The sequence below is a fragment of the Schistocerca cancellata genome, unplaced genomic scaffold (assembly GCF_023864275.1).
Source record: "Schistocerca cancellata isolate TAMUIC-IGC-003103 unplaced genomic scaffold, iqSchCanc2.1 HiC_scaffold_985, whole genome shotgun sequence".
In the NCBI taxonomy this organism is placed as follows: domain Eukaryota; kingdom Metazoa; phylum Arthropoda; class Insecta; order Orthoptera; family Acrididae; genus Schistocerca; species Schistocerca cancellata.
Window position 1 is genome coordinate 65,982 of NW_026046993.1, and position 24,292 is coordinate 90,273.

At 50.1% G+C, this 24,292-nt stretch overlaps 31 non-coding genes across 31 annotated transcripts; all 31 read right to left on the reverse strand.

Annotated features, from left to right (window-relative positions):
* Positions 1–391: 391 nt before the first annotated feature.
* Positions 392–464, reverse strand: Trnaa-agc (transfer RNA alanine (anticodon AGC)). Its single transcript has one exon. It is a non-coding gene; the product is annotated as a tRNA-Ala (tRNA).
* A 423-nt stretch (positions 465–887) lies between these two features.
* Positions 888–960, reverse strand: Trnaa-ugc (transfer RNA alanine (anticodon UGC)). The gene has a single exon. It is a non-coding gene; the product is annotated as a tRNA-Ala (tRNA).
* A 1,013-nt stretch (positions 961–1,973) lies between these two features.
* On the reverse strand, positions 1,974–2,046 carry Trnaa-agc (transfer RNA alanine (anticodon AGC)). The gene has a single exon. It is a non-coding gene; the product is annotated as a tRNA-Ala (tRNA).
* A 423-nt stretch (positions 2,047–2,469) lies between these two features.
* Positions 2,470–2,542, reverse strand: Trnaa-ugc (transfer RNA alanine (anticodon UGC)). Its single transcript has one exon. It is a non-coding gene; the product is annotated as a tRNA-Ala (tRNA).
* Positions 2,543–3,555: 1,013 nt separating this feature from the next.
* On the reverse strand, positions 3,556–3,628 carry Trnaa-agc (transfer RNA alanine (anticodon AGC)). Its single transcript has one exon. It is a non-coding gene; the product is annotated as a tRNA-Ala (tRNA).
* A 423-nt stretch (positions 3,629–4,051) lies between these two features.
* Trnaa-ugc (transfer RNA alanine (anticodon UGC)) lies at positions 4,052–4,124 on the reverse strand. The gene has a single exon. It is a non-coding gene; the product is annotated as a tRNA-Ala (tRNA).
* Positions 4,125–5,137: 1,013 nt separating this feature from the next.
* Positions 5,138–5,210, reverse strand: Trnaa-agc (transfer RNA alanine (anticodon AGC)). Its single transcript has one exon. It is a non-coding gene; the product is annotated as a tRNA-Ala (tRNA).
* A 423-nt stretch (positions 5,211–5,633) lies between these two features.
* Trnaa-ugc (transfer RNA alanine (anticodon UGC)) lies at positions 5,634–5,706 on the reverse strand. The gene has a single exon. It is a non-coding gene; the product is annotated as a tRNA-Ala (tRNA).
* A 1,013-nt stretch (positions 5,707–6,719) lies between these two features.
* Trnaa-agc (transfer RNA alanine (anticodon AGC)) lies at positions 6,720–6,792 on the reverse strand. The gene has a single exon. It is a non-coding gene; the product is annotated as a tRNA-Ala (tRNA).
* A 423-nt stretch (positions 6,793–7,215) lies between these two features.
* On the reverse strand, positions 7,216–7,288 carry Trnaa-ugc (transfer RNA alanine (anticodon UGC)). Its single transcript has one exon. It is a non-coding gene; the product is annotated as a tRNA-Ala (tRNA).
* Positions 7,289–8,301: 1,013 nt separating this feature from the next.
* Positions 8,302–8,374, reverse strand: Trnaa-agc (transfer RNA alanine (anticodon AGC)). The gene has a single exon. It is a non-coding gene; the product is annotated as a tRNA-Ala (tRNA).
* A 423-nt stretch (positions 8,375–8,797) lies between these two features.
* On the reverse strand, positions 8,798–8,870 carry Trnaa-ugc (transfer RNA alanine (anticodon UGC)). The gene has a single exon. It is a non-coding gene; the product is annotated as a tRNA-Ala (tRNA).
* Positions 8,871–9,883: 1,013 nt separating this feature from the next.
* Positions 9,884–9,956, reverse strand: Trnaa-agc (transfer RNA alanine (anticodon AGC)). Its single transcript has one exon. It is a non-coding gene; the product is annotated as a tRNA-Ala (tRNA).
* Positions 9,957–10,379: 423 nt separating this feature from the next.
* Trnaa-ugc (transfer RNA alanine (anticodon UGC)) lies at positions 10,380–10,452 on the reverse strand. Its single transcript has one exon. It is a non-coding gene; the product is annotated as a tRNA-Ala (tRNA).
* Positions 10,453–11,465: 1,013 nt separating this feature from the next.
* Trnaa-agc (transfer RNA alanine (anticodon AGC)) lies at positions 11,466–11,538 on the reverse strand. Its single transcript has one exon. It is a non-coding gene; the product is annotated as a tRNA-Ala (tRNA).
* A 423-nt stretch (positions 11,539–11,961) lies between these two features.
* Positions 11,962–12,034, reverse strand: Trnaa-ugc (transfer RNA alanine (anticodon UGC)). Its single transcript has one exon. It is a non-coding gene; the product is annotated as a tRNA-Ala (tRNA).
* Positions 12,035–13,047: 1,013 nt separating this feature from the next.
* Trnaa-agc (transfer RNA alanine (anticodon AGC)) lies at positions 13,048–13,120 on the reverse strand. The gene has a single exon. It is a non-coding gene; the product is annotated as a tRNA-Ala (tRNA).
* Positions 13,121–13,543: 423 nt separating this feature from the next.
* On the reverse strand, positions 13,544–13,616 carry Trnaa-ugc (transfer RNA alanine (anticodon UGC)). The gene has a single exon. It is a non-coding gene; the product is annotated as a tRNA-Ala (tRNA).
* Positions 13,617–14,629: 1,013 nt separating this feature from the next.
* Positions 14,630–14,702, reverse strand: Trnaa-agc (transfer RNA alanine (anticodon AGC)). Its single transcript has one exon. It is a non-coding gene; the product is annotated as a tRNA-Ala (tRNA).
* A 423-nt stretch (positions 14,703–15,125) lies between these two features.
* Trnaa-ugc (transfer RNA alanine (anticodon UGC)) lies at positions 15,126–15,198 on the reverse strand. Its single transcript has one exon. It is a non-coding gene; the product is annotated as a tRNA-Ala (tRNA).
* A 1,013-nt stretch (positions 15,199–16,211) lies between these two features.
* On the reverse strand, positions 16,212–16,284 carry Trnaa-agc (transfer RNA alanine (anticodon AGC)). Its single transcript has one exon. It is a non-coding gene; the product is annotated as a tRNA-Ala (tRNA).
* A 423-nt stretch (positions 16,285–16,707) lies between these two features.
* On the reverse strand, positions 16,708–16,780 carry Trnaa-ugc (transfer RNA alanine (anticodon UGC)). Its single transcript has one exon. It is a non-coding gene; the product is annotated as a tRNA-Ala (tRNA).
* Positions 16,781–17,793: 1,013 nt separating this feature from the next.
* On the reverse strand, positions 17,794–17,866 carry Trnaa-agc (transfer RNA alanine (anticodon AGC)). The gene has a single exon. It is a non-coding gene; the product is annotated as a tRNA-Ala (tRNA).
* Positions 17,867–18,289: 423 nt separating this feature from the next.
* On the reverse strand, positions 18,290–18,362 carry Trnaa-ugc (transfer RNA alanine (anticodon UGC)). The gene has a single exon. It is a non-coding gene; the product is annotated as a tRNA-Ala (tRNA).
* A 1,013-nt stretch (positions 18,363–19,375) lies between these two features.
* Trnaa-agc (transfer RNA alanine (anticodon AGC)) lies at positions 19,376–19,448 on the reverse strand. The gene has a single exon. It is a non-coding gene; the product is annotated as a tRNA-Ala (tRNA).
* A 423-nt stretch (positions 19,449–19,871) lies between these two features.
* Positions 19,872–19,944, reverse strand: Trnaa-ugc (transfer RNA alanine (anticodon UGC)). The gene has a single exon. It is a non-coding gene; the product is annotated as a tRNA-Ala (tRNA).
* A 1,013-nt stretch (positions 19,945–20,957) lies between these two features.
* On the reverse strand, positions 20,958–21,030 carry Trnaa-agc (transfer RNA alanine (anticodon AGC)). Its single transcript has one exon. It is a non-coding gene; the product is annotated as a tRNA-Ala (tRNA).
* A 423-nt stretch (positions 21,031–21,453) lies between these two features.
* Positions 21,454–21,526, reverse strand: Trnaa-ugc (transfer RNA alanine (anticodon UGC)). Its single transcript has one exon. It is a non-coding gene; the product is annotated as a tRNA-Ala (tRNA).
* A 1,013-nt stretch (positions 21,527–22,539) lies between these two features.
* Trnaa-agc (transfer RNA alanine (anticodon AGC)) lies at positions 22,540–22,612 on the reverse strand. The gene has a single exon. It is a non-coding gene; the product is annotated as a tRNA-Ala (tRNA).
* A 423-nt stretch (positions 22,613–23,035) lies between these two features.
* Positions 23,036–23,108, reverse strand: Trnaa-ugc (transfer RNA alanine (anticodon UGC)). The gene has a single exon. It is a non-coding gene; the product is annotated as a tRNA-Ala (tRNA).
* Positions 23,109–24,121: 1,013 nt separating this feature from the next.
* Trnaa-agc (transfer RNA alanine (anticodon AGC)) lies at positions 24,122–24,194 on the reverse strand. The gene has a single exon. It is a non-coding gene; the product is annotated as a tRNA-Ala (tRNA).
* Between the last annotated feature and the right edge of the window lie 98 nt (positions 24,195–24,292).

A 24,292-nucleotide genomic window follows, 5' to 3' on the forward strand; every position in this document is an offset into this window, starting at 1 on the left:
CTATGTCACCTCCGCTTGCTTGTCAGAGACAGAGTGTCGCAAAACATACAACTCACTCCATGAATTGATTGCTACGGCATCTGTCATCAGCAGTCATAACTAGCAACACCAGTAGCAGCCGACTGCACGTAAAGAATGGGAATGTGCAGTGGGATTTTTGTGAACTCGGCGCAAGGCAGATCTTTCCGACATAGGTTTGAGAATCTTAAGGGAAGACTCGTACTGGTTCTAAATTAAGTATAGGGCTGGGAGGAGGGTGGTTCCTGCGCGTAACAGCACGCTTGCCAATTGTTGCTGCTAATCGTTCGCTCGTATCTGCCTAGACACATTTGCTGGCTGTGAATTATTTCACTTGCATGGCAGTGTGCGCATGTTGGTGTGTTAAAAATTCTGGAGACGCTGGGTATCGATCCCAGTACCTCTCGCATGCTAAGCGAGCGCTCTACCATCTGAGCTACGCCCCCTGATGACGGATAGTGCTACATACAACCATATCAATATCACAGACCCTTGCACTCCCATTATTCCGCAGACAAACACTACTCTCAATGTGTCCGTGAGGGTGTCTTTCAGGTTTCCTGCATTCTGTATCGAATCGTAGTTGGCCAAAATTAAAGTGGCACGCACAACGTCGAAAATAGCGTTCGGCCACCGCTCTGAGTAAGACGAACGTGTTGTCCACACTCTAGACTTCATTGAGGTTAGGCCGTTATACCTAAGACAGATTTGCACTCGATGACACCTCGACAACAGCCGGTCCTCACATTCACGTCTTGCTCTCCTTACGTCAGTATACATCATATGAGTCTGTGACGCTGGCTTTGCAACATCTAGCGTGTCTTTATGCTCGCCGCGACCAACACTTACCATGCACTGTCCACAAAACATGGAGGCGCCGGGGCTTGAACGCGGGACCTTTCACATGCAAAGCGAACGCTCTACCAACTGAGCTACGCCCCCAAGCGCAACAAAGCTGCGCTGTTTTCCATCCTTTGCTACTCTGATGTGCGCGGACATGATGGTTGGTTGGTTTATAGGGGCGAAGGGACCAGTGTACAAAGGCGCGATCACGTTCATATGCACAAGAGTTCCAAGTAGTTTCGATGCTCTGGTATTACGACTACAAATTCCGTCTGTATTTAAAGTGTTAAATTGAAAGGACAGTCACAAATTGCTCCGTTTTCACTCCTTGTCGACAATCACACAGCGCCTGAGGTAACAAGCACATCTGAAGCCCCATTGTGCACTCGACTGTTGATGCCAACTCACTGCCGCGCACTTTACTACTGTGTACCACTCTTGTCGTCCAACTGCAAAAGACTGGGCCACAACAAGCTTCCGCGTCTCCATTGCACTGCGCAAACTACGAAACGCTCCCCAAACATTGCACTCACCCATGCAGACGACTTTTCCGACTTTACACGACGCTCACGCAACGCTCACGCTAGTGACAGCCTTATTTAGAGCTTGACGTCGCACCCAAGCGAGTGAGCACATTTCGCCTACGGCTTAGGCCGCCCAACTAGTGTGGCTGCTCGGTCTCTGCAGGCAGCAAGGGGCTGCAAACTTCCCGTGTTCGCGCCTATGTCACCTCCGCTTGCTTGTCAGAGACAGAGTGTCGCAAAACATACAACTCACTCCATGAATTGATTGCTACGGCATCTGTCATCAGCAGTCATAACTAGCAACACCAGTAGCAGCCGACTGCACGTAAAGAATGGGAATGTGCAGTGGGATTTTTGTGAACTCGGCGCAAGGCAGATCTTTCCGACATAGGTTTGAGAATCTTAAGGGAAGACTCGTACTGGTTCTAAATTAAGTATAGGGCTGGGAGGAGGGTGGTTCCTGCGCGTAACAGCACGCTTGCCAATTGTTGCTGCTAATCGTTCGCTCGTATCTGCCTAGACACATTTGCTGGCTGTGAATTATTTCACTTGCATGGCAGTGTGCGCATGTTGGTGTGTTAAAAATTCTGGAGACGCTGGGTATCGATCCCAGTACCTCTCGCATGCTAAGCGAGCGCTCTACCATCTGAGCTACGCCCCCTGATGACGGATAGTGCTACATACAACCATATCAATATCACAGACCCTTGCACTCCCATTATTCCGCAGACAAACACTACTCTCAATGTGTCCGTGAGGGTGTCTTTCAGGTTTCCTGCATTCTGTATCGAATCGTAGTTGGCCAAAATTAAAGTGGCACGCACAACGTCGAAAATAGCGTTCGGCCACCGCTCTGAGTAAGACGAACGTGTTGTCCACACTCTAGACTTCATTGAGGTTAGGCCGTTATACCTAAGACAGATTTGCACTCGATGACACCTCGACAACAGCCGGTCCTCACATTCACGTCTTGCTCTCCTTACGTCAGTATACATCATATGAGTCTGTGACGCTGGCTTTGCAACATCTAGCGTGTCTTTATGCTCGCCGCGACCAACACTTACCATGCACTGTCCACAAAACATGGAGGCGCCGGGGCTTGAACGCGGGACCTTTCACATGCAAAGCGAACGCTCTACCAACTGAGCTACGCCCCCAAGCGCAACAAAGCTGCGCTGTTTTCCATCCTTTGCTACTCTGATGTGCGCGGACATGATGGTTGGTTGGTTTATAGGGGCGAAGGGACCAGTGTACAAAGGCGCGATCACGTTCATATGCACAAGAGTTCCAAGTAGTTTCGATGCTCTGGTATTACGACTACAAATTCCGTCTGTATTTAAAGTGTTAAATTGAAAGGACAGTCACAAATTGCTCCGTTTTCACTCCTTGTCGACAATCACACAGCGCCTGAGGTAACAAGCACATCTGAAGCCCCATTGTGCACTCGACTGTTGATGCCAACTCACTGCCGCGCACTTTACTACTGTGTACCACTCTTGTCGTCCAACTGCAAAAGACTGGGCCACAACAAGCTTCCGCGTCTCCATTGCACTGCGCAAACTACGAAACGCTCCCCAAACATTGCACTCACCCATGCAGACGACTTTTCCGACTTTACACGACGCTCACGCAACGCTCACGCTAGTGACAGCCTTATTTAGAGCTTGACGTCGCACCCAAGCGAGTGAGCACATTTCGCCTACGGCTTAGGCCGCCCAACTAGTGTGGCTGCTCGGTCTCTGCAGGCAGCAAGGGGCTGCAAACTTCCCGTGTTCGCGCCTATGTCACCTCCGCTTGCTTGTCAGAGACAGAGTGTCGCAAAACATACAACTCACTCCATGAATTGATTGCTACGGCATCTGTCATCAGCAGTCATAACTAGCAACACCAGTAGCAGCCGACTGCACGTAAAGAATGGGAATGTGCAGTGGGATTTTTGTGAACTCGGCGCAAGGCAGATCTTTCCGACATAGGTTTGAGAATCTTAAGGGAAGACTCGTACTGGTTCTAAATTAAGTATAGGGCTGGGAGGAGGGTGGTTCCTGCGCGTAACAGCACGCTTGCCAATTGTTGCTGCTAATCGTTCGCTCGTATCTGCCTAGACACATTTGCTGGCTGTGAATTATTTCACTTGCATGGCAGTGTGCGCATGTTGGTGTGTTAAAAATTCTGGAGACGCTGGGTATCGATCCCAGTACCTCTCGCATGCTAAGCGAGCGCTCTACCATCTGAGCTACGCCCCCTGATGACGGATAGTGCTACATACAACCATATCAATATCACAGACCCTTGCACTCCCATTATTCCGCAGACAAACACTACTCTCAATGTGTCCGTGAGGGTGTCTTTCAGGTTTCCTGCATTCTGTATCGAATCGTAGTTGGCCAAAATTAAAGTGGCACGCACAACGTCGAAAATAGCGTTCGGCCACCGCTCTGAGTAAGACGAACGTGTTGTCCACACTCTAGACTTCATTGAGGTTAGGCCGTTATACCTAAGACAGATTTGCACTCGATGACACCTCGACAACAGCCGGTCCTCACATTCACGTCTTGCTCTCCTTACGTCAGTATACATCATATGAGTCTGTGACGCTGGCTTTGCAACATCTAGCGTGTCTTTATGCTCGCCGCGACCAACACTTACCATGCACTGTCCACAAAACATGGAGGCGCCGGGGCTTGAACGCGGGACCTTTCACATGCAAAGCGAACGCTCTACCAACTGAGCTACGCCCCCAAGCGCAACAAAGCTGCGCTGTTTTCCATCCTTTGCTACTCTGATGTGCGCGGACATGATGGTTGGTTGGTTTATAGGGGCGAAGGGACCAGTGTACAAAGGCGCGATCACGTTCATATGCACAAGAGTTCCAAGTAGTTTCGATGCTCTGGTATTACGACTACAAATTCCGTGTGTATTTAAAGTCTTAAATTGAAAGGACAGTCACAAATTGCTCCGTTTTCACTCCTTGTCGACAATCACACAGCGCCTGAGGTAACAAGCACATCTGAAGCCCCATTGTGCACTCGACTGTTGATGCCAACTCACTGCCGCGCACTTTACTACTGTGTACCACTCTTGTCGTCCAACTGCAAAAGACTGGGCCACAACAAGCTTCCGCGTCTCCATTGCACTGCGCAAACTACGAAACGCTCCCCAAACATTGCACTCACCCATGCAGACGACTTTTCCGACTTTACACGACGCTCACGCAACGCTCACGCTAGTGACAGCCTTATTTAGAGCTTGACGTCGCACCCAAGCGAGTGAGCACATTTCGCCTACGGCTTAGGCCGCCCAACTAGTGTGGCTGCTCGGTCTCTGCAGGCAGCAAGGGGCTGCAAACTTCCCGTGTTCGCGCCTATGTCACCTCCGCTTGCTTGTCAGAGACAGAGTGTCGCAAAACATACAACTCACTCCATGAATTGATTGCTACGGCATCTGTCATCAGCAGTCATAACTAGCAACACCAGTAGCAGCCGACTGCACGTAAAGAATGGGAATGTGCAGTGGGATTTTTGTGAACTCGGCGCAAGGCAGATCTTTCCGACATAGGTTTGAGAATCTTAAGGGAAGACTCGTACTGGTTCTAAATTAAGTATAGGGCTGGGAGGAGGGTGGTTCCTGCGCGTAACAGCACGCTTGCCAATTGTTGCTGCTAATCGTTCGCTCGTATCTGCCTAGACACATTTGCTGGCTGTGAATTATTTCACTTGCATGGCAGTGTGCGCATGTTGGTGTGTTAAAAATTCTGGAGACGCTGGGTATCGATCCCAGTACCTCTCGCATGCTAAGCGAGCGCTCTACCATCTGAGCTACGCCCCCTGATGACGGATAGTGCTACATACAACCATATCAATATCACAGACCCTTGCACTCCCATTATTCCGCAGACAAACACTACTCTCAATGTGTCCGTGAGGGTGTCTTTCAGGTTTCCTGCATTCTGTATCGAATCGTAGTTGGCCAAAATTAAAGTGGCACGCACAACGTCGAAAATAGCGTTCGGCCACCGCTCTGAGTAAGACGAACGTGTTGTCCACACTCTAGACTTCATTGAGGTTAGGCCGTTATACCTAAGACAGATTTGCACTCGATGACACCTCGACAACAGCCGGTCCTCACATTCACGTCTTGCTCTCCTTACGTCAGTATACATCATATGAGTCTGTGACGCTGGCTTTGCAACATCTAGCGTGTCTTTATGCTCGCCGCGACCAACACTTACCATGCACTGTCCACAAAACATGGAGGCGCCGGGGCTTGAACGCGGGACCTTTCACATGCAAAGCGAACGCTCTACCAACTGAGCTACGCCCCCAAGCGCAACAAAGCTGCGCTGTTTTCCATCCTTTGCTACTCTGATGTGCGCGGACATGATGGTTGGTTGGTTTATAGGGGCGAAGGGACCAGTGTACAAAGGCGCGATCACGTTCATATGCACAAGAGTTCCAAGTAGTTTCGATGCTCTGGTATTACGACTACAAATTCCGTGTGTATTTAAAGTCTTAAATTGAAAGGACAGTCACAAATTGCTCCGTTTTCACTCCTTGTCGACAATCACACAGCGCCTGAGGTAACAAGCACATCTGAAGCCCCATTGTGCACTCGACTGTTGATGCCAACTCACTGCCGCGCACTTTACTACTGTGTACCACTCTTGTCGTCCAACTGCAAAAGACTGGGCCACAACAAGCTTCCGCGTCTCCATTGCACTGCGCAAACTACGAAACGCTCCCCAAACATTGCACTCACCCATGCAGACGACTTTTCCGACTTTACACGACGCTCACGCAACGCTCACGCTAGTGACAGCCTTATTTAGAGCTTGACGTCGCACCCAAGCGAGTGAGCACATTTCGCCTACGGCTTAGGCCGCCCAACTAGTGTGGCTGCTCGGTCTCTGCAGGCAGCAAGGGGCTGCAAACTTCCCGTGTTCGCGCCTATGTCACCTCCGCTTGCTTGTCAGAGACAGAGTGTCGCAAAACATACAACTCACTCCATGAATTGATTGCTACGGCATCTGTCATCAGCAGTCATAACTAGCAACACCAGTAGCAGCCGACTGCACGTAAAGAATGGGAATGTGCAGTGGGATTTTTGTGAACTCGGCGCAAGGCAGATCTTTCCGACATAGGTTTGAGAATCTTAAGGGAAGACTCGTACTGGTTCTAAATTAAGTATAGGGCTGGGAGGAGGGTGGTTCCTGCGCGTAACAGCACGCTTGCCAATTGTTGCTGCTAATCGTTCGCTCGTATCTGCCTAGACACATTTGCTGGCTGTGAATTATTTCACTTGCATGGCAGTGTGCGCATGTTGGTGTGTTAAAAATTCTGGAGACGCTGGGTATCGATCCCAGTACCTCTCGCATGCTAAGCGAGCGCTCTACCATCTGAGCTACGCCCCCTGATGACGGATAGTGCTACATACAACCATATCAATATCACAGACCCTTGCACTCCCATTATTCCGCAGACAAACACTACTCTCAATGTGTCCGTGAGGGTGTCTTTCAGGTTTCCTGCATTCTGTATCGAATCGTAGTTGGCCAAAATTAAAGTGGCACGCACAACGTCGAAAATAGCGTTCGGCCACCGCTCTGAGTAAGACGAACGTGTTGTCCACACTCTAGACTTCATTGAGGTTAGGCCGTTATACCTAAGACAGATTTGCACTCGATGACACCTCGACAACAGCCGGTCCTCACATTCACGTCTTGCTCTCCTTACGTCAGTATACATCATATGAGTCTGTGACGCTGGCTTTGCAACATCTAGCGTGTCTTTATGCTCGCCGCGACCAACACTTACCATGCACTGTCCACAAAACATGGAGGCGCCGGGGCTTGAACGCGGGACCTTTCACATGCAAAGCGAACGCTCTACCAACTGAGCTACGCCCCCAAGCGCAACAAAGCTGCGCTGTTTTCCATCCTTTGCTACTCTGATGTGCGCGGACATGATGGTTGGTTGGTTTATAGGGGCGAAGGGACCAGTGTACAAAGGCGCGATCACGTTCATATGCACAAGAGTTCCAAGTAGTTTCGATGCTCTGGTATTACGACTACAAATTCCGTCTGTATTTAAAGTGTTAAATTGAAAGGACAGTCACAAATTGCTCCGTTTTCACTCCTTGTCGACAATCACACAGCGCCTGAGGTAACAAGCACATCTGAAGCCCCATTGTGCACTCGACTGTTGATGCCAACTCACTGCCGCGCACTTTACTACTGTGTACCACTCTTGTCGTCCAACTGCAAAAGACTGGGCCACAACAAGCTTCCGCGTCTCCATTGCACTGCGCAAACTACGAAACGCTCCCCAAACATTGCACTCACCCATGCAGACGACTTTTCCGACTTTACACGACGCTCACGCAACGCTCACGCTAGTGACAGCCTTATTTAGAGCTTGACGTCGCACCCAAGCGAGTGAGCACATTTCGCCTACGGCTTAGGCCGCCCAACTAGTGTGGCTGCTCGGTCTCTGCAGGCAGCAAGGGGCTGCAAACTTCCCGTGTTCGCGCCTATGTCACCTCCGCTTGCTTGTCAGAGACAGAGTGTCGCAAAACATACAACTCACTCCATGAATTGATTGCTACGGCATCTGTCATCAGCAGTCATAACTAGCAACACCAGTAGCAGCCGACTGCACGTAAAGAATGGGAATGTGCAGTGGGATTTTTGTGAACTCGGCGCAAGGCAGATCTTTCCGACATAGGTTTGAGAATCTTAAGGGAAGACTCGTACTGGTTCTAAATTAAGTATAGGGCTGGGAGGAGGGTGGTTCCTGCGCGTAACAGCACGCTTGCCAATTGTTGCTGCTAATCGTTCGCTCGTATCTGCCTAGACACATTTGCTGGCTGTGAATTATTTCACTTGCATGGCAGTGTGCGCATGTTGGTGTGTTAAAAATTCTGGAGACGCTGGGTATCGATCCCAGTACCTCTCGCATGCTAAGCGAGCGCTCTACCATCTGAGCTACGCCCCCTGATGACGGATAGTGCTACATACAACCATATCAATATCACAGACCCTTGCACTCCCATTATTCCGCAGACAAACACTACTCTCAATGTGTCCGTGAGGGTGTCTTTCAGGTTTCCTGCATTCTGTATCGAATCGTAGTTGGCCAAAATTAAAGTGGCACGCACAACGTCGAAAATAGCGTTCGGCCACCGCTCTGAGTAAGACGAACGTGTTGTCCACACTCTAGACTTCATTGAGGTTAGGCCGTTATACCTAAGACAGATTTGCACTCGATGACACCTCGACAACAGCCGGTCCTCACATTCACGTCTTGCTCTCCTTACGTCAGTATACATCATATGAGTCTGTGACGCTGGCTTTGCAACATCTAGCGTGTCTTTATGCTCGCCGCGACCAACACTTACCATGCACTGTCCACAAAACATGGAGGCGCCGGGGCTTGAACGCGGGACCTTTCACATGCAAAGCGAACGCTCTACCAACTGAGCTACGCCCCCAAGCGCAACAAAGCTGCGCTGTTTTCCATCCTTTGCTACTCTGATGTGCGCGGACATGATGGTTGGTTGGTTTATAGGGGCGAAGGGACCAGTGTACAAAGGCGCGATCACGTTCATATGCACAAGAGTTCCAAGTAGTTTCGATGCTCTGGTATTACGACTACAAATTCCGTGTGTATTTAAAGTCTTAAATTGAAAGGACAGTCACAAATTGCTCCGTTTTCACTCCTTGTCGACAATCACACAGCGCCTGAGGTAACAAGCACATCTGAAGCCCCATTGTGCACTCGACTGTTGATGCCAACTCACTGCCGCGCACTTTACTACTGTGTACCACTCTTGTCGTCCAACTGCAAAAGACTGGGCCACAACAAGCTTCCGCGTCTCCATTGCACTGCGCAAACTACGAAACGCTCCCCAAACATTGCACTCACCCATGCAGACGACTTTTCCGACTTTACACGACGCTCACGCAACGCTCACGCTAGTGACAGCCTTATTTAGAGCTTGACGTCGCACCCAAGCGAGTGAGCACATTTCGCCTACGGCTTAGGCCGCCCAACTAGTGTGGCTGCTCGGTCTCTGCAGGCAGCAAGGGGCTGCAAACTTCCCGTGTTCGCGCCTATGTCACCTCCGCTTGCTTGTCAGAGACAGAGTGTCGCAAAACATACAACTCACTCCATGAATTGATTGCTACGGCATCTGTCATCAGCAGTCATAACTAGCAACACCAGTAGCAGCCGACTGCACGTAAAGAATGGGAATGTGCAGTGGGATTTTTGTGAACTCGGCGCAAGGCAGATCTTTCCGACATAGGTTTGAGAATCTTAAGGGAAGACTCGTACTGGTTCTAAATTAAGTATAGGGCTGGGAGGAGGGTGGTTCCTGCGCGTAACAGCACGCTTGCCAATTGTTGCTGCTAATCGTTCGCTCGTATCTGCCTAGACACATTTGCTGGCTGTGAATTATTTCACTTGCATGGCAGTGTGCGCATGTTGGTGTGTTAAAAATTCTGGAGACGCTGGGTATCGATCCCAGTACCTCTCGCATGCTAAGCGAGCGCTCTACCATCTGAGCTACGCCCCCTGATGACGGATAGTGCTACATACAACCATATCAATATCACAGACCCTTGCACTCCCATTATTCCGCAGACAAACACTACTCTCAATGTGTCCGTGAGGGTGTCTTTCAGGTTTCCTGCATTCTGTATCGAATCGTAGTTGGCCAAAATTAAAGTGGCACGCACAACGTCGAAAATAGCGTTCGGCCACCGCTCTGAGTAAGACGAACGTGTTGTCCACACTCTAGACTTCATTGAGGTTAGGCCGTTATACCTAAGACAGATTTGCACTCGATGACACCTCGACAACAGCCGGTCCTCACATTCACGTCTTGCTCTCCTTACGTCAGTATACATCATATGAGTCTGTGACGCTGGCTTTGCAACATCTTGCGTGTCTTTAGGCTCGCCGCGACCAACACTTACCATGCACTGTCCACGAAACATGGAGGCGCCGGGGCTTGAACCCGGGACCTTTCACATGCAAAGCGAACGCTCTACCAACTGAGCTACGCCCCCAAGCGCAACAAAGCTGCGCTGTTTTCCATCCTTTGCTACTCTGATGTGCGCGGACATGATGGTTGGTTGGTTTATAGGGGCGAAGGGACCAGTGTACAAAGGCGCGATCACGTTCATATGCACAAGAGTTCCAAGTAGTTTCGATGCTCTGGTATTACGACTACAAATTCCGTCTGTATTTAAAGTCTTAAATTGAAAGGACAGTCACAAATTGCTCCGTTTTCACTCCTTGTCGACAATCACACAGCGCCTGAGGTAACAAGCACATCTGAAGCCCCATTGTGCACTCGACTGTTGATGCCAACTCACTGCCGCGCACTTTACTACTGTGTACCACTCTTGTCGTCCAACTGCAAAAGACTGGGCCACAACAAGCTTCCGCGTCTCCATTGCACTGCGCAAACTACGAAACGCTCCCCAAACATTGCACTCACCCATGCAGACGACTTTTCCGACTTTACACGACGCTCACGCAACGCTCACGCTAGTGACAGCCTTATTTAGAGCTTGACGTCGCACCCAAGCGAGTGAGCACATTTCGCCTACGGCTTAGGCCGCCCAACTAGTGTGGCTGCTCGGTCTCTGCAGGCAGCAAGGGGCTGCAAACTTCCCGTGTTCGCGCCTATGTCACCTCCGCTTGCTTGTCAGAGACAGAGTGTCGCAAAACATACAACTCACTCCATGAATTGATTGCTACGGCATCTGTCATCAGCAGTCATAACTAGCAACACCAGTAGCAGCCGACTGCACGTAAAGAATGGGAATGTGCAGTGGGATTTTTGTGAACTCGGCGCAAGGCAGATCTTTCCGACATAGGTTTGAGAATCTTAAGGGAAGACTCGTACTGGTTCTAAATTAAGTATAGGGCTGGGAGGAGGGTGGTTCCTGCGCGTAACAGCACGCTTGCCAATTGTTGCTGCTAATCGTTCGCTCGTATCTGCCTAGACACATTTGCTGGCTGTGAATTATTTCACTTGCATGGCAGTGTGCGCATGTTGGTGTGTTAAAAATTCTGGAGACGCTGGGTATCGATCCCAGTACCTCTCGCATGCTAAGCGAGCGCTCTACCATCTGAGCTACGCCCCCTGATGACGGATAGTGCTACATACAACCATATCAATATCACAGACCCTTGCACTCCCATTATTCCGCAGACAAACACTACTCTCAATGTGTCCGTGAGGGTGTCTTTCAGGTTTCCTGCATTCTGTATCGAATCGTAGTTGGCCAAAATTAAAGTGGCACGCACAACGTCGAAAATAGCGTTCGGCCACCGCTCTGAGTAAGACGAACGTGTTGTCCACACTCTAGACTTCATTGAGGTTAGGCCGTTATACCTAAGACAGATTTGCACTCGATGACACCTCGACAACAGCCGGTCCTCACATTCACGTCTTGCTCTCCTTACGTCAGTATACATCATATGAGTCTGTGACGCTGGCTTTGCAACATCTTGCGTGTCTTTAGGCTCGCCGCGACCAACACTTACCATGCACTGTCCACGAAACATGGAGGCGCCGGGGCTTGAACCCGGGACCTTTCACATGCAAAGCGAACGCTCTACCAACTGAGCTACGCCCCCAAGCGCAACAAAGCTGCGCTGTTTTCCATCCTTTGCTACTCTGATGTGCGCGGACATGATGGTTGGTTGGTTTATAGGGGCGAAGGGACCAGTGTACAAAGGCGCGATCACGTTCATATGCACAAGAGTTCCAAGTAGTTTCGATGCTCTGGTATTACGACTACAAATTCCGTGTGTATTTAAAGTCTTAAATTGAAAGGACAGTCACAAATTGCTCCGTTTTCACTCCTTGTCGACAATCACACAGCGCCTGAGGTAACAAGCACATCTGAAGCCCCATTGTGCACTCGACTGTTGATGCCAACTCACTGCCGCGCACTTTACTACTGTGTACCACTCTTGTCGTCCAACTGCAAAAGACTGGGCCACAACAAGCTTCCGCGTCTCCATTGCACTGCGCAAACTACGAAACGCTCCCCAAACATTGCACTCACCCATGCAGACGACTTTTCCGACTTTACACGACGCTCACGCAACGCTCACGCTAGTGACAGCCTTATTTAGAGCTTGACGTCGCACCCAAGCGAGTGAGCACATTTCGCCTACGGCTTAGGCCGCCCAACTAGTGTGGCTGCTCGGTCTCTGCAGGCAGCAAGGGGCTGCAAACTTCCCGTGTTCGCGCCTATGTCACCTCCGCTTGCTTGTCAGAGACAGAGTGTCGCAAAACATACAACTCACTCCATGAATTGATTGCTACGGCATCTGTCATCAGCAGTCATAACTAGCAACACCAGTAGCAGCCGACTGCACGTAAAGAATGGGAATGTGCAGTGGGATTTTTGTGAACTCGGCGCAAGGCAGATCTTTCCGACATAGGTTTGAGAATCTTAAGGGAAGACTCGTACTGGTTCTAAATTAAGTATAGGGCTGGGAGGAGGGTGGTTCCTGCGCGTAACAGCACGCTTGCCAATTGTTGCTGCTAATCGTTCGCTCGTATCTGCCTAGACACATTTGCTGGCTGTGAATTATTTCACTTGCATGGCAGTGTGCGCATGTTGGTGTGTTAAAAATTCTGGAGACGCTGGGTATCGATCCCAGTACCTCTCGCATGCTAAGCGAGCGCTCTACCATCTGAGCTACGCCCCCTGATGACGGATAGTGCTACATACAACCATATCAATATCACAGACCCTTGCACTCCCATTATTCCGCAGACAAACACTACTCTCAATGTGTCCGTGAGGGTGTCTTTCAGGTTTCCTGCATTCTGTATCGAATCGTAGTTGGCCAAAATTAAAGTGGCACGCACAACGTCGAAAATAGCGTTCGGCCACCGCTCTGAGTAAGACGAACGTGTTGTCCACACTCTAGACTTCATTGAGGTTAGGCCGTTATACCTAAGACAGATTTGCACTCGATGACACCTCGACAACAGCCGGTCCTCACATTCACGTCTTGCTCTCCTTACGTCAGTATACATCATATGAGTCTGTGACGCTGGCTTTGCAACATCTTGCGTGTCTTTAGGCTCGCCGCGACCAACACTTACCATGCACTGTCCACGAAACATGGAGGCGCCGGGGCTTGAACCCGGGACCTTTCACATGCAAAGCGAACGCTCTACCAACTGAGCTACGCCCCCAAGCGCAACAAAGCTGCGCTGTTTTCCATCCTTTGCTACTCTGATGTGCGCGGACATGATGGTTGGTTGGTTTATAGGGGCGAAGGGACCAGTGTACAAAGGCGCGATCACGTTCATATGCACAAGAGTTCCAAGTAGTTTCGATGCTCTGGTATTACGACTACAAATTCCGTGTGTATTTAAAGTCTTAAATTGAAAGGACAGTCACAAATTGCTCCGTTTTCACTCCTTGTCGACAATCACACAGCGCCTGAGGTAACAAGCACATCTGAAGCCCCATTGTGCACTCGACTGTTGATGCCAACTCACTGCCGCGCACTTTACTACTGTGTACCACTCTTGTCGTCCAACTGCAAAAGACTGGGCCACAACAAGCTTCCGCGTCTCCATTGCACTGCGCAAACTACGAAACGCTCCCCAAACATTGCACTCACCCATGCAGACGACTTTTCCGACTTTACACGACGCTCACGCAACGCTCACGCTAGTGACAGCCTTATTTAGAGCTTGACGTCGCACCCAAGCGAGTGAGCACATTTCGCCTACGGCTTAGGCCGCCCAACTAGTGTGGCTGCTCGGTCTCTGCAGGCAGCAAGGGGCTGCAAACTTCCCGTGTTCGCGCCTATGTCACCTCCGCTTGCTTGTCAGAGACAGAGTGTCGCAAAACATACAACTCACTCCATGAATTGATTGCTACGGCATCTGTCATCAGCAGTCATAACTAGCAACACCAGTAGCAGCCGACTGCACGTAAAGAATGGGAATGTGCAGTGGGATTTTTGTGAACTCGGCGCAAGGCAGATCTTTCCGACATAGGTTTGAGAATCTTAAGGGAAGACTCGTACTGGTTCTAAATTAAGTATAGGGCTGGGAGGAGGGTGCTTCCTGCGCGTAACAGCACGCTTGCCAATTGTTGCTGCTAATCGTTCGCTCGTATCTGCCTAGACACATTTGCTGGCTGTGAATTATTTCACTTGCATGGCAGTGTGCGCATGTTGGTGTGTTAAAAATTCTGGAGACGCTGGGTATCGATCCCAGTACCTCTCGCATGCTAAGCGAGCGCTCTACCATCTGAGCTACGCCCCCTGATGACGGATAGTGCTACATACAACCATATCAATATCACAGACCCTTGCACTCCCATTATTCCGCAGACAAACACTACTCTCAATGTGTCCGTGAGGGTGTCTTTCAGGTTTCCTGCATTCTGTATCGAATCGTAGTTGGCCAAAATTAAAGTGGCACGCACAACGTCGAAAATAGCGTTCGGCCACCGCTCTGAGTAAGACGAACGTGTTGTCCACACTCTAGACTTCATTGAGGTTAGGCCGTTATACCTAAGACAGATTTGCACTCGATGACACCTCGACAACAGCCGGTCCTCACATTCACGTCTTGCTCTCCTTACGTCAGTATACATCATATGAGTCTGTGACGCTGGCTTTGCAACATCTTGCGTGTCTTTAGGCTCGCCGCGACCAACACTTACCATGCACTGTCCACGAAACATGGAGGCGCCGGGGCTTGAACCCGGGACCTTTCACATGCAAAGCGAACGCTCTACCAACTGAGCTACGCCCCCAAGCGCAACAAAGCTGCGCTGTTTTCCATCCTTTGCTACTCTGATGTGCGCGGACATGATGGTTGGTTGGTTTATAGGGGCGAAGGGACCAGTGTACAAAGGCGCGATCACGTTCATATGCACAAGAGTTCCAAGTAGTTTCGATGCTCTGGTATTACGACTACAAATTCCGTCTGTATTTAAAGTCTTAAATTGAAAGGACAGTCACAAATTGCTCCGTTTTCACTCCTTGTCGACAATCACACAGCGCCTGAGGTAACAAGCACATCTGAAGCCCCATTGTGCACTCGACTGTTGATGCCAACTCACTGCCGCGCACTTTACTACTGTGTACCACTCTTGTCGTCCAACTGCAAAAGACTGGGCCACAACAAGCTTCCGCGTCTCCATTGCACTGCGCAAACTACGAAACGCTCCCCAAACATTGCACTCACCCATGCAGACGACTTTTCCGACTTTACACGACGCTCACGCAACGCTCACGCTAGTGACAGCCTTATTTAGAGCTTGACGTCGCACCCAAGCGAGTGAGCACATTTCGCCTACGGCTTAGGCCGCCCAACTAGTGTGGCTGCTCGGTCTCTGCAGGCAGCAAGGGGCTGCAAACTTCCCGTGTTCGCGCCTATGTCACCTCCGCTTGCTTGTCAGAGACAGAGTGTCGCAAAACATACAACTCACTCCATGAATTGATTGCTACGGCATCTGTCATCAGCAGTCATAACTAGCAACACCAGTAGCAGCCGACTGCACGTAAAGAATGGGAATGTGCAGTGGGATTTTTGTGAACTCGGCGCAAGGCAGATCTTTCCGACATAGGTTTGAGAATCTTAAGGGAAGACTCGTACTGGTTCTAAATTAAGTATAGGGCTGGGAGGAGGGTGGTTCCTGCGCGTAACAGCACGCTTGCCAATTGTTGCTGCTAATCGTTCGCTCGTATCTGCCTAGACACATTTGCTGGCTGTGAATTATTTCACTTGCATGGCAGTGTGCGCATGTTGGTGTGTTAAAAATTCTGGAGACGCTGGGTATCGATCCCAGTACCTCTCGCATGCTAAGCGAGCGCTCTACCATCTGAGCTACGCCCCCTGATGACGGATAGTGCTACATACAACCATATCAATATCACAGACCCTTGCACTCCCATTATTCCGCAGACAAACACTACTCTCAATGTGTCCGTGAGGGTGTCTTTCAGGTTTCCTGCATTCTGTATCGAATCGTAGTTGGCCAAAATTAAAGTGGCACGCACAACGTCGAAAATAGCGTTCGGCCACCGCTCTGAGTAAGACGAACGTGTTGTCCACACTCTAGACTTCATTGAGGTTAGGCCGTTATACCTAAGACAGATTTGCACTCGATGACACCTCGACAACAGCCGGTCCTCACATTCACGTCTTGCTCTCCTTACGTCAGTATACATCATATGAGTCTGTGACGCTGGCTTTGCAACATCTTGCGTGTCTTTAGGCTCGCCGCGACCAACACTTACCATGCACTGTCCACGAAACATGGAGGCGCCGGGGCTTGAACCCGGGACCTTTCACATGCAAAGCGAACGCTCTACCAACTGAGCTACGCCCCCAAGCGCAACAAAGCTGCGCTGTTTTCCATCCTTTGCTACTCTGATGTGCGCGGACATGATGGTTGGTTGGTTTATAGGGGCGAAGGGACCAGTGTACAAAGGCGCGATCACGTTCATATGCACAAGAGTTCCAAGTAGTTTCGATGCTCTGGTATTACGACTACAAATTCCGTGTGTATTTAAAGTCTTAAATTGAAAGGACAGTCACAAATTGCTCCGTTTTCACTCCTTGTCGACAATCACACAGCGCCTGAGGTAACAAGCACATCTGAAGCCCCATTGTGCACTCGACTGTTGATGCCAACTCACTGCCGCGCACTTTACTACTGTGTACCACTCTTGTCGTCCAACTGCAAAAGACTGGGCCACAACAAGCTTCCGCGTCTCCATTGCACTGCGCAAACTACGAAACGCTCCCCAAACATTGCACTCACCCATGCAGACGACTTTTCCGACTTTACACGACGCTCACGCAACGCTCACGCTAGTGACAGCCTTATTTAGAGCTTGACGTCGCACCCAAGCGAGTGAGCACATTTCGCCTACGGCTTAGGCCGCCCAACTAGTGTGGCTGCTCGGTCTCTGCAGGCAGCAAGGGGCTGCAAACTTCCCGTGTTCGCGCCTATGTCACCTCCGCTTGCTTGTCAGAGACAGAGTGTCGCAAAACATACAACTCACTCCATGAATTGATTGCTACGGCATCTGTCATCAGCAGTCATAACTAGCAACACCAGTAGCAGCCGACTGCACGTAAAGAATGGGAATGTGCAGTGGGATTTTTGTGAACTCGGCGCAAGGCAGATCTTTCCGACATAGGTTTGAGAATCTTAAGGGAAGACTCGTACTGGTTCTAAATTAAGTATAGGGCTGGGAGGAGGGTGGTTCCTGCGCGTAACAGCACGCTTGCCAATTGTTGCTGCTAATCGTTCGCTCGTATCTGCCTAGACACATTTGCTGGCTGTGAATTATTTCACTTGCATGGCAGTGTGCGCATGTTGGTGTGTTAAAAATTCTGGAGACGCTGGGTATCGATCCCAGTACCTCTCGCATGCTAAGCGAGCGCTCTACCATCTGAGCTACGCCCCCTGATGACGGATAGTGCTACATACAACCATATCAATATCACAGACCCTTGCACTCCCATTATTCCGCAGACAAACACTACTCTCAATGTGTCCGTGAGGGTGTCTTTCAGGTTTCCTGCATTCTGTATCGAATCGTAGTTGGCCAAAATTAAAGTGGCACGCACAACGTCGAAAATAGCGTTCGGCCACCGCTCTGAGTAAGACGAACGTGTTGTCCACACTCTAGACTTCATTGAGGTTAGGCCGTTATACCTAAGACAGATTTGCACTCGATGACACCTCGACAACAGCCGGTCCTCACATTCACGTCTTGCTCTCCTTACGTCAGTATACATCATATGAGTCTGTGACGCTGGCTTTGCAACATCTTGCGTGTCTTTAGGCTCGCCGCGACCAACACTTACCATGCACTGTCCACGAAACATGGAGGCGCCGGGGCTTGAACCCGGGACCTTTCACATGCAAAGCGAACGCTCTACCAACTGAGCTACGCCCCCAAGCGCAACAAAGCTGCGCTGTTTTCCATCCTTTGCTACTCTGATGTGCGCGGACATGATGGTTGGTTGGTTTATAGGGGCGAAGGGACCAGTGTACAAAGGCGCGATCACGTTCATATGCACAAGAGTTCCAAGTAGTTTCGATGCTCTGGTATTACGACTACAAATTCCGTCTGTATTTAAAGTCTTAAATTGAAAGGACAGTCACAAATTGCTCCGTTTTCACTCCTTGTCGACAATCACACAGCGCCTGAGGTAACAAGCACATCTGAAGCCCCATTGTGCACTCGACTGTTGATGCCAACTCACTGCCGCGCACTTTACTACTGTGTACCACTCTTGTCGTCCAACTGCAAAAGACTGGGCCACAACAAGCTTCCGCGTCTCCATTGCACTGCGCAAACTACGAAACGCTCCCCAAACATTGCACTCACCCATGCAGACGACTTTTCCGACTTTACACGACGCTCACGCAACGCTCACGCTAGTGACAGCCTTATTTAGAGCTTGACGTCGCACCCAAGCGAGTGAGCACATTTCGCCTACGGCTTAGGCCGCCCAACTAGTGTGGCTGCTCGGTCTCTGCAGGCAGCAAGGGGCTGCAAACTTCCCGTGTTCGCGCCTATGTCACCTCCGCTTGCTTGTCAGAGACAGAGTGTCGCAAAACATACAACTCACTCCATGAATTGATTGCTACGGCATCTGTCATCAGCAGTCATAACTAGCAACACCAGTAGCAGCCGACTGCACGTAAAGAATGGGAATGTGCAGTGGGATTTTTGTGAACTCGGCGCAAGGCAGATCTTTCCGACATAGGTTTGAGAATCTTAAGGGAAGACTCGTACTGGTTCTAAATTAAGTATAGGGCTGGGAGGAGGGTGGTTCCTGCGCGTAACAGCACGCTTGCCAATTGTTGCTGCTAATCGTTCGCTCGTATCTGCCTAGACACATTTGCTGGCTGTGAATTATTTCACTTGCATGGCAGTGTGCGCATGTTGGTGTGTTAAAAATTCTGGAGACGCTGGGTATCGATCCCAGTACCTCTCGCATGCTAAGCGAGCGCTCTACCATCTGAGCTACGCCCCCTGATGACGGATAGTGCTACATACAACCATATCAATATCACAGACCCTTGCACTCCCATTATTCCGCAGACAAACACTACTCTCAATGTGTCCGTGAGGGTGTCTTTCAGGTTTCCTGCATTCTGTATCGAATCGTAGTTGGCCAAAATTAAAGTGGCACGCACAACGTCGAAAATAGCGTTCGGCCACCGCTCTGAGTAAGACGAACGTGTTGTCCACACTCTAGACTTCATTGAGGTTAGGCCGTTATACCTAAGACAGATTTGCACTCGATGACACCTCGACAACAGCCGGTCCTCACATTCACGTCTTGCTCTCCTTACGTCAGTATACATCATATGAGTCTGTGACGCTGGCTTTGCAACATCTAGCGTGTCTTTATGCTCGCCGCGACCAACACTTACCATGCACTGTCCACAAAACATGGAGGCGCCGGGGCTTGAACGCGGGACCTTTCACATGCAAAGCGAACGCTCTACCAACTGAGCTACGCCCCCAAGCGCAACAAAGCTGCGCTGTTTTCCATCCTTTGCTACTCTGATGTGCGCGGACATGATGGTTGGTTGGTTTATAGGGGCGAAGGGACCAGTGTACAAAGGCGCGATCACGTTCATATGCACAAGAGTTCCAAGTAGTTTCGATGCTCTGGTATTACGACTACAAATTCCGTCTGTATTTAAAGTCTTAAATTGAAAGGACAGTCACAAATTGCTCCGTTTTCACTCCTTGTCGACAATCACACAGCGCCTGAGGTAACAAGCACATCTGAAGCCCCATTGTGCACTCGACTGTTGATGCCAACTCACTGCCGCGCACTTTACTACTGTGTACCACTCTTGTCGTCCAACTGCAAAAGACTGGGCCACAACAAGCTTCCGCGTCTCCATTGCACTGCGCAAACTACGAAACGCTCCCCAAACATTGCACTCACCCATGCAGACGACTTTTCCGACTTTACACGACGCTCACGCAACGCTCACGCTAGTGACAGCCTTATTTAGAGCTTGACGTCGCACCCAAGCGAGTGAGCACATTTCGCCTACGGCTTAGGCCGCCCAACTAGTGTGGCTGCTCGGTCTCTGCAGGCAGCAAGGGGCTGCAAACTTCCCGTGTTCGCGCCTATGTCACCTCCGCTTGCTTGTCAGAGACAGAGTGTCGCAAAACATACAACTCACTCCATGAATTGATTGCTACGGCATCTGTCATCAGCAGTCATAACTAGCAACACCAGTAGCAGCCGACTGCACGTAAAGAATGGGAATGTGCAGTGGGATTTTTGTGAACTCGGCGCAAGGCAGATCTTTCCGACATAGGTTTGAGAATCTTAAGGGAAGACTCGTACTGGTTCTAAATTAAGTATAGGGCTGGGAGGAGGGTGGTTCCTGCGCGTAACAGCACGCTTGCCAATTGTTGCTGCTAATCGTTCGCTCGTATCTGCCTAGACACATTTGCTGGCTGTGAATTATTTCACTTGCATGGCAGTGTGCGCATGTTGGTGTGTTAAAAATTCTGGAGACGCTGGGTATCGATCCCAGTACCTCTCGCATGCTAAGCGAGCGCTCTACCATCTGAGCTACGCCCCCTGATGACGGATAGTGCTACATACAACCATATCAATATCACAGACCCTTGCACTCCCATTATTCCGCAGACAAACACTACTCTCAATGTGTCCGTGAGGGTGTCTTTCAGGTTTCCTGCATTCTGTATCGAATCGTAGTTGGCCAAAATTAAAGTGGCACGCACAACGTCGAAAATAGCGTTCGGCCACCGCTCTGAGTAAGACGAACGTGTTGTCCACACTCTAGACTTCATTGAGGTTAGGCCGTTATACCTAAGACAGATTTGCACTCGATGACACCTCGACAACAGCCGGTCCTCACATTCACGTCTTGCTCTCCTTACGTCAGTATACATCATATGAGTCTGTGACGCTGGCTTTGCAACATCTAGCGTGTCTTTATGCTCGCCGCGACCAACACTTACCATGCACTGTCCACAAAACATGGAGGCGCCGGGGCTTGAACGCGGGACCTTTCACATGCAAAGCGAACGCTCTACCAACTGAGCTACGCCCCCAAGCGCAACAAAGCTGCGCTGTTTTCCATCCTTTGCTACTCTGATGTGCGCGGACATGATGGTTGGTTGGTTTATAGGGGCGAAGGGACCAGTGTACAAAGGCGCGATCACGTTCATATGCACAAGAGTTCCAAGTAGTTTCGATGCTCTGGTATTACGACTACAAATTCCGTCTGTATTTAAAGTCTTAAATTGAAAGGACAGTCACAAATTGCTCCGTTTTCACTCCTTGTCGACAATCACACAGCGCCTGAGGTAACAAGCACATCTGAAGCCCCATTGTGCACTCGACTGTTGATGCCAACTCACTGCCGCGCACTTTACTACTGTGTACCACTCTTGTCGTCCAACTGCAAAAGACTGGGCCACAACAAGCTTCCGCGTCTCCATTGCACTGCGCAAACTACGAAACGCTCCCCAAACATTGCACTCACCCATGCAGACGACTTTTCCGACTTTACACGACGCTCACGCAACGCTCACGCTAGTGACAGCCTTATTTAGAGCTTGACGTCGCACCCAAGCGAGTGAGCACATTTCGCCTACGGCTTAGGCCGCCCAACTAGTGTGGCTGCTCGGTCTCTGCAGGCAGCAAGGGGCTGCAAACTTCCCGTGTTCGCGCCTATGTCACCTCCGCTTGCTTGTCAGAGACAGAGTGTCGCAAAACATACAACTCACTCCATGAATTGATTGCTACGGCATCTGTCATCAGCAGTCATAACTAGCAACACCAGTAGCAGCCGACTGCACGTAAAGAATGGGAATGTGCAGTGGGATTTTTGTGAACTCGGCGCAAGGCAGATCTTTCCGACATAGGTTTGAGAATCTTAAGGGAAGACTCGTACTGGTTCTAAATTAAGTATAGGGCTGGGAGGAGGGTGGTTCCTGCGCGTAACAGCACGCTTGCCAATTGTTGCTGCTAATCGTTCGCTCGTATCTGCCTAGACACATTTGCTGGCTGTGAATTATTTCACTTGCATGGCAGTGTGCGCATGTTGGTGTGTTAAAAATTCTGGAGACGCTGGGTATCGATCCCAGTACCTCTCGCATGCTAAGCGAGCGCTCTACCATCTGAGCTACGCCCCCTGATGACGGATAGTGCTACATACAACCATATCAATATCACAGACCCTTGCACTCCCATTATTCCGCAGACAAACACTACTCTCAATGTGTCCGTGAGGGTGTCTTTCAGGTTTCCTGCATTCTGTATCGAATCGTAGTTGGCCAAAATTAAAGTGGCACGCACAACGTCGAAAATAGCGTTCGGCCACCGCTCTGAGTAAGACGAACGTGTTGTCCACACTCTAGACTTCATTGAGGTTAGGCCGTTATACCTAAGACAGATTTGCACTCGATGACACCTCGACAACAGCCGGTCCTCACATTCACGTCTTGCTCTCCTTACGTCAGTATACATCATATGAGTCTGTGACGCTGGCTTTGCAACATCTAGCGTGTCTTTATGCTCGCCGCGACCAACACTTACCATGCACTGTCCACAAAACATGGAGGCGCCGGGGCTTGAACGCGGGACCTTTCACATGCAAAGCGAACGCTCTACCAACTGAGCTACGCCCCCAAGCGCAACAAAGCTGCGCTGTTTTCCATCCTTTGCTACTCTGATGTGCGCGGACATGATGGTTGGTTGGTTTATAGGGGCGAAGGGACCAGTGTACAAAGGCGCGATCACGTTCATATGCACAAGAGTTCCAAGTAGTTTCGATGCTCTGGTATTACGACTACAAATTCCGTCTGTATTTAAAGTCTTAAATTGAAAGGACAGTCACAAATTGCTCCGTTTTCACTCCTTGTCGACAATCACACAGCGCCTGAGGTAACAAGCACATCTGAAGCCCCATTGTGCACTCGACTGTTGATGCCAACTCACTGCCGCGCACTTTACTACTGTGTACCACTCTTGTCGTCCAACTGCAAAAGACTGGGCCACAACAAGCTTCCGCGTCTCCATTGCACTGCGCAAACTACGAAACGCTCCCCAAACATTGCACTCACCCATGCAGACGACTTTTCCGACTTTACACGACGCTCACGCAACGCTCACGCTAGTGACAGCCTTATTTAGAGCTTGACGTCGCACCCAAGCGAGTGAGCACATTTCGCCTACGGCTTAGGCCGCCCAACTAGTGTGGCTGCTCGGTCTCTGCAGGCAGCAAGGGGCTGCAAACTTCCCGTGTTCGCGCCTATGTCACCTCCGCTTGCTTGTCAGAGACAGAGTGTCGCAAAACATACAACTCACTCCATGAATTGATTGCTACGGCATCTGTCATCAGCAGTCATAACTAGCAACACCAGTAGCAGCCGACTGCACGTAAAGAATGGGAATGTGCGGTGGGATTTTTGTGAACTCGGCGCAAGGCAGATCTTTCCGACATAGGTTTGAGAATCTTAAGGGAAGACTCGTACTGGTTCTAAATTAAGTATAGGGCTGGGAGGAGGGTGGTTCCTGCGCGTAACAGCACGCTTGCCAATTGTTGCTGCTAATCGTTCGCTCGTATCTGCCTAGACACATTTGCTGGCTGTGAATTATTTCACTTGCATGGCAGTGTGCGCATGTTGGTGTGTTAAAAATTCTGGAGACGCTGGGTATCGATCCCAGTACCTCTCGCATGCTAAGCGAGCGCTCTACCATCTGAGCTACGCCCCCTGATGACGGATAGTGCTACATACAACCATATCAATATCACAGACCCTTGCACTCCCATTATTCCGCAGACAAACACTACTCTCAATGTGTCCGTGAGG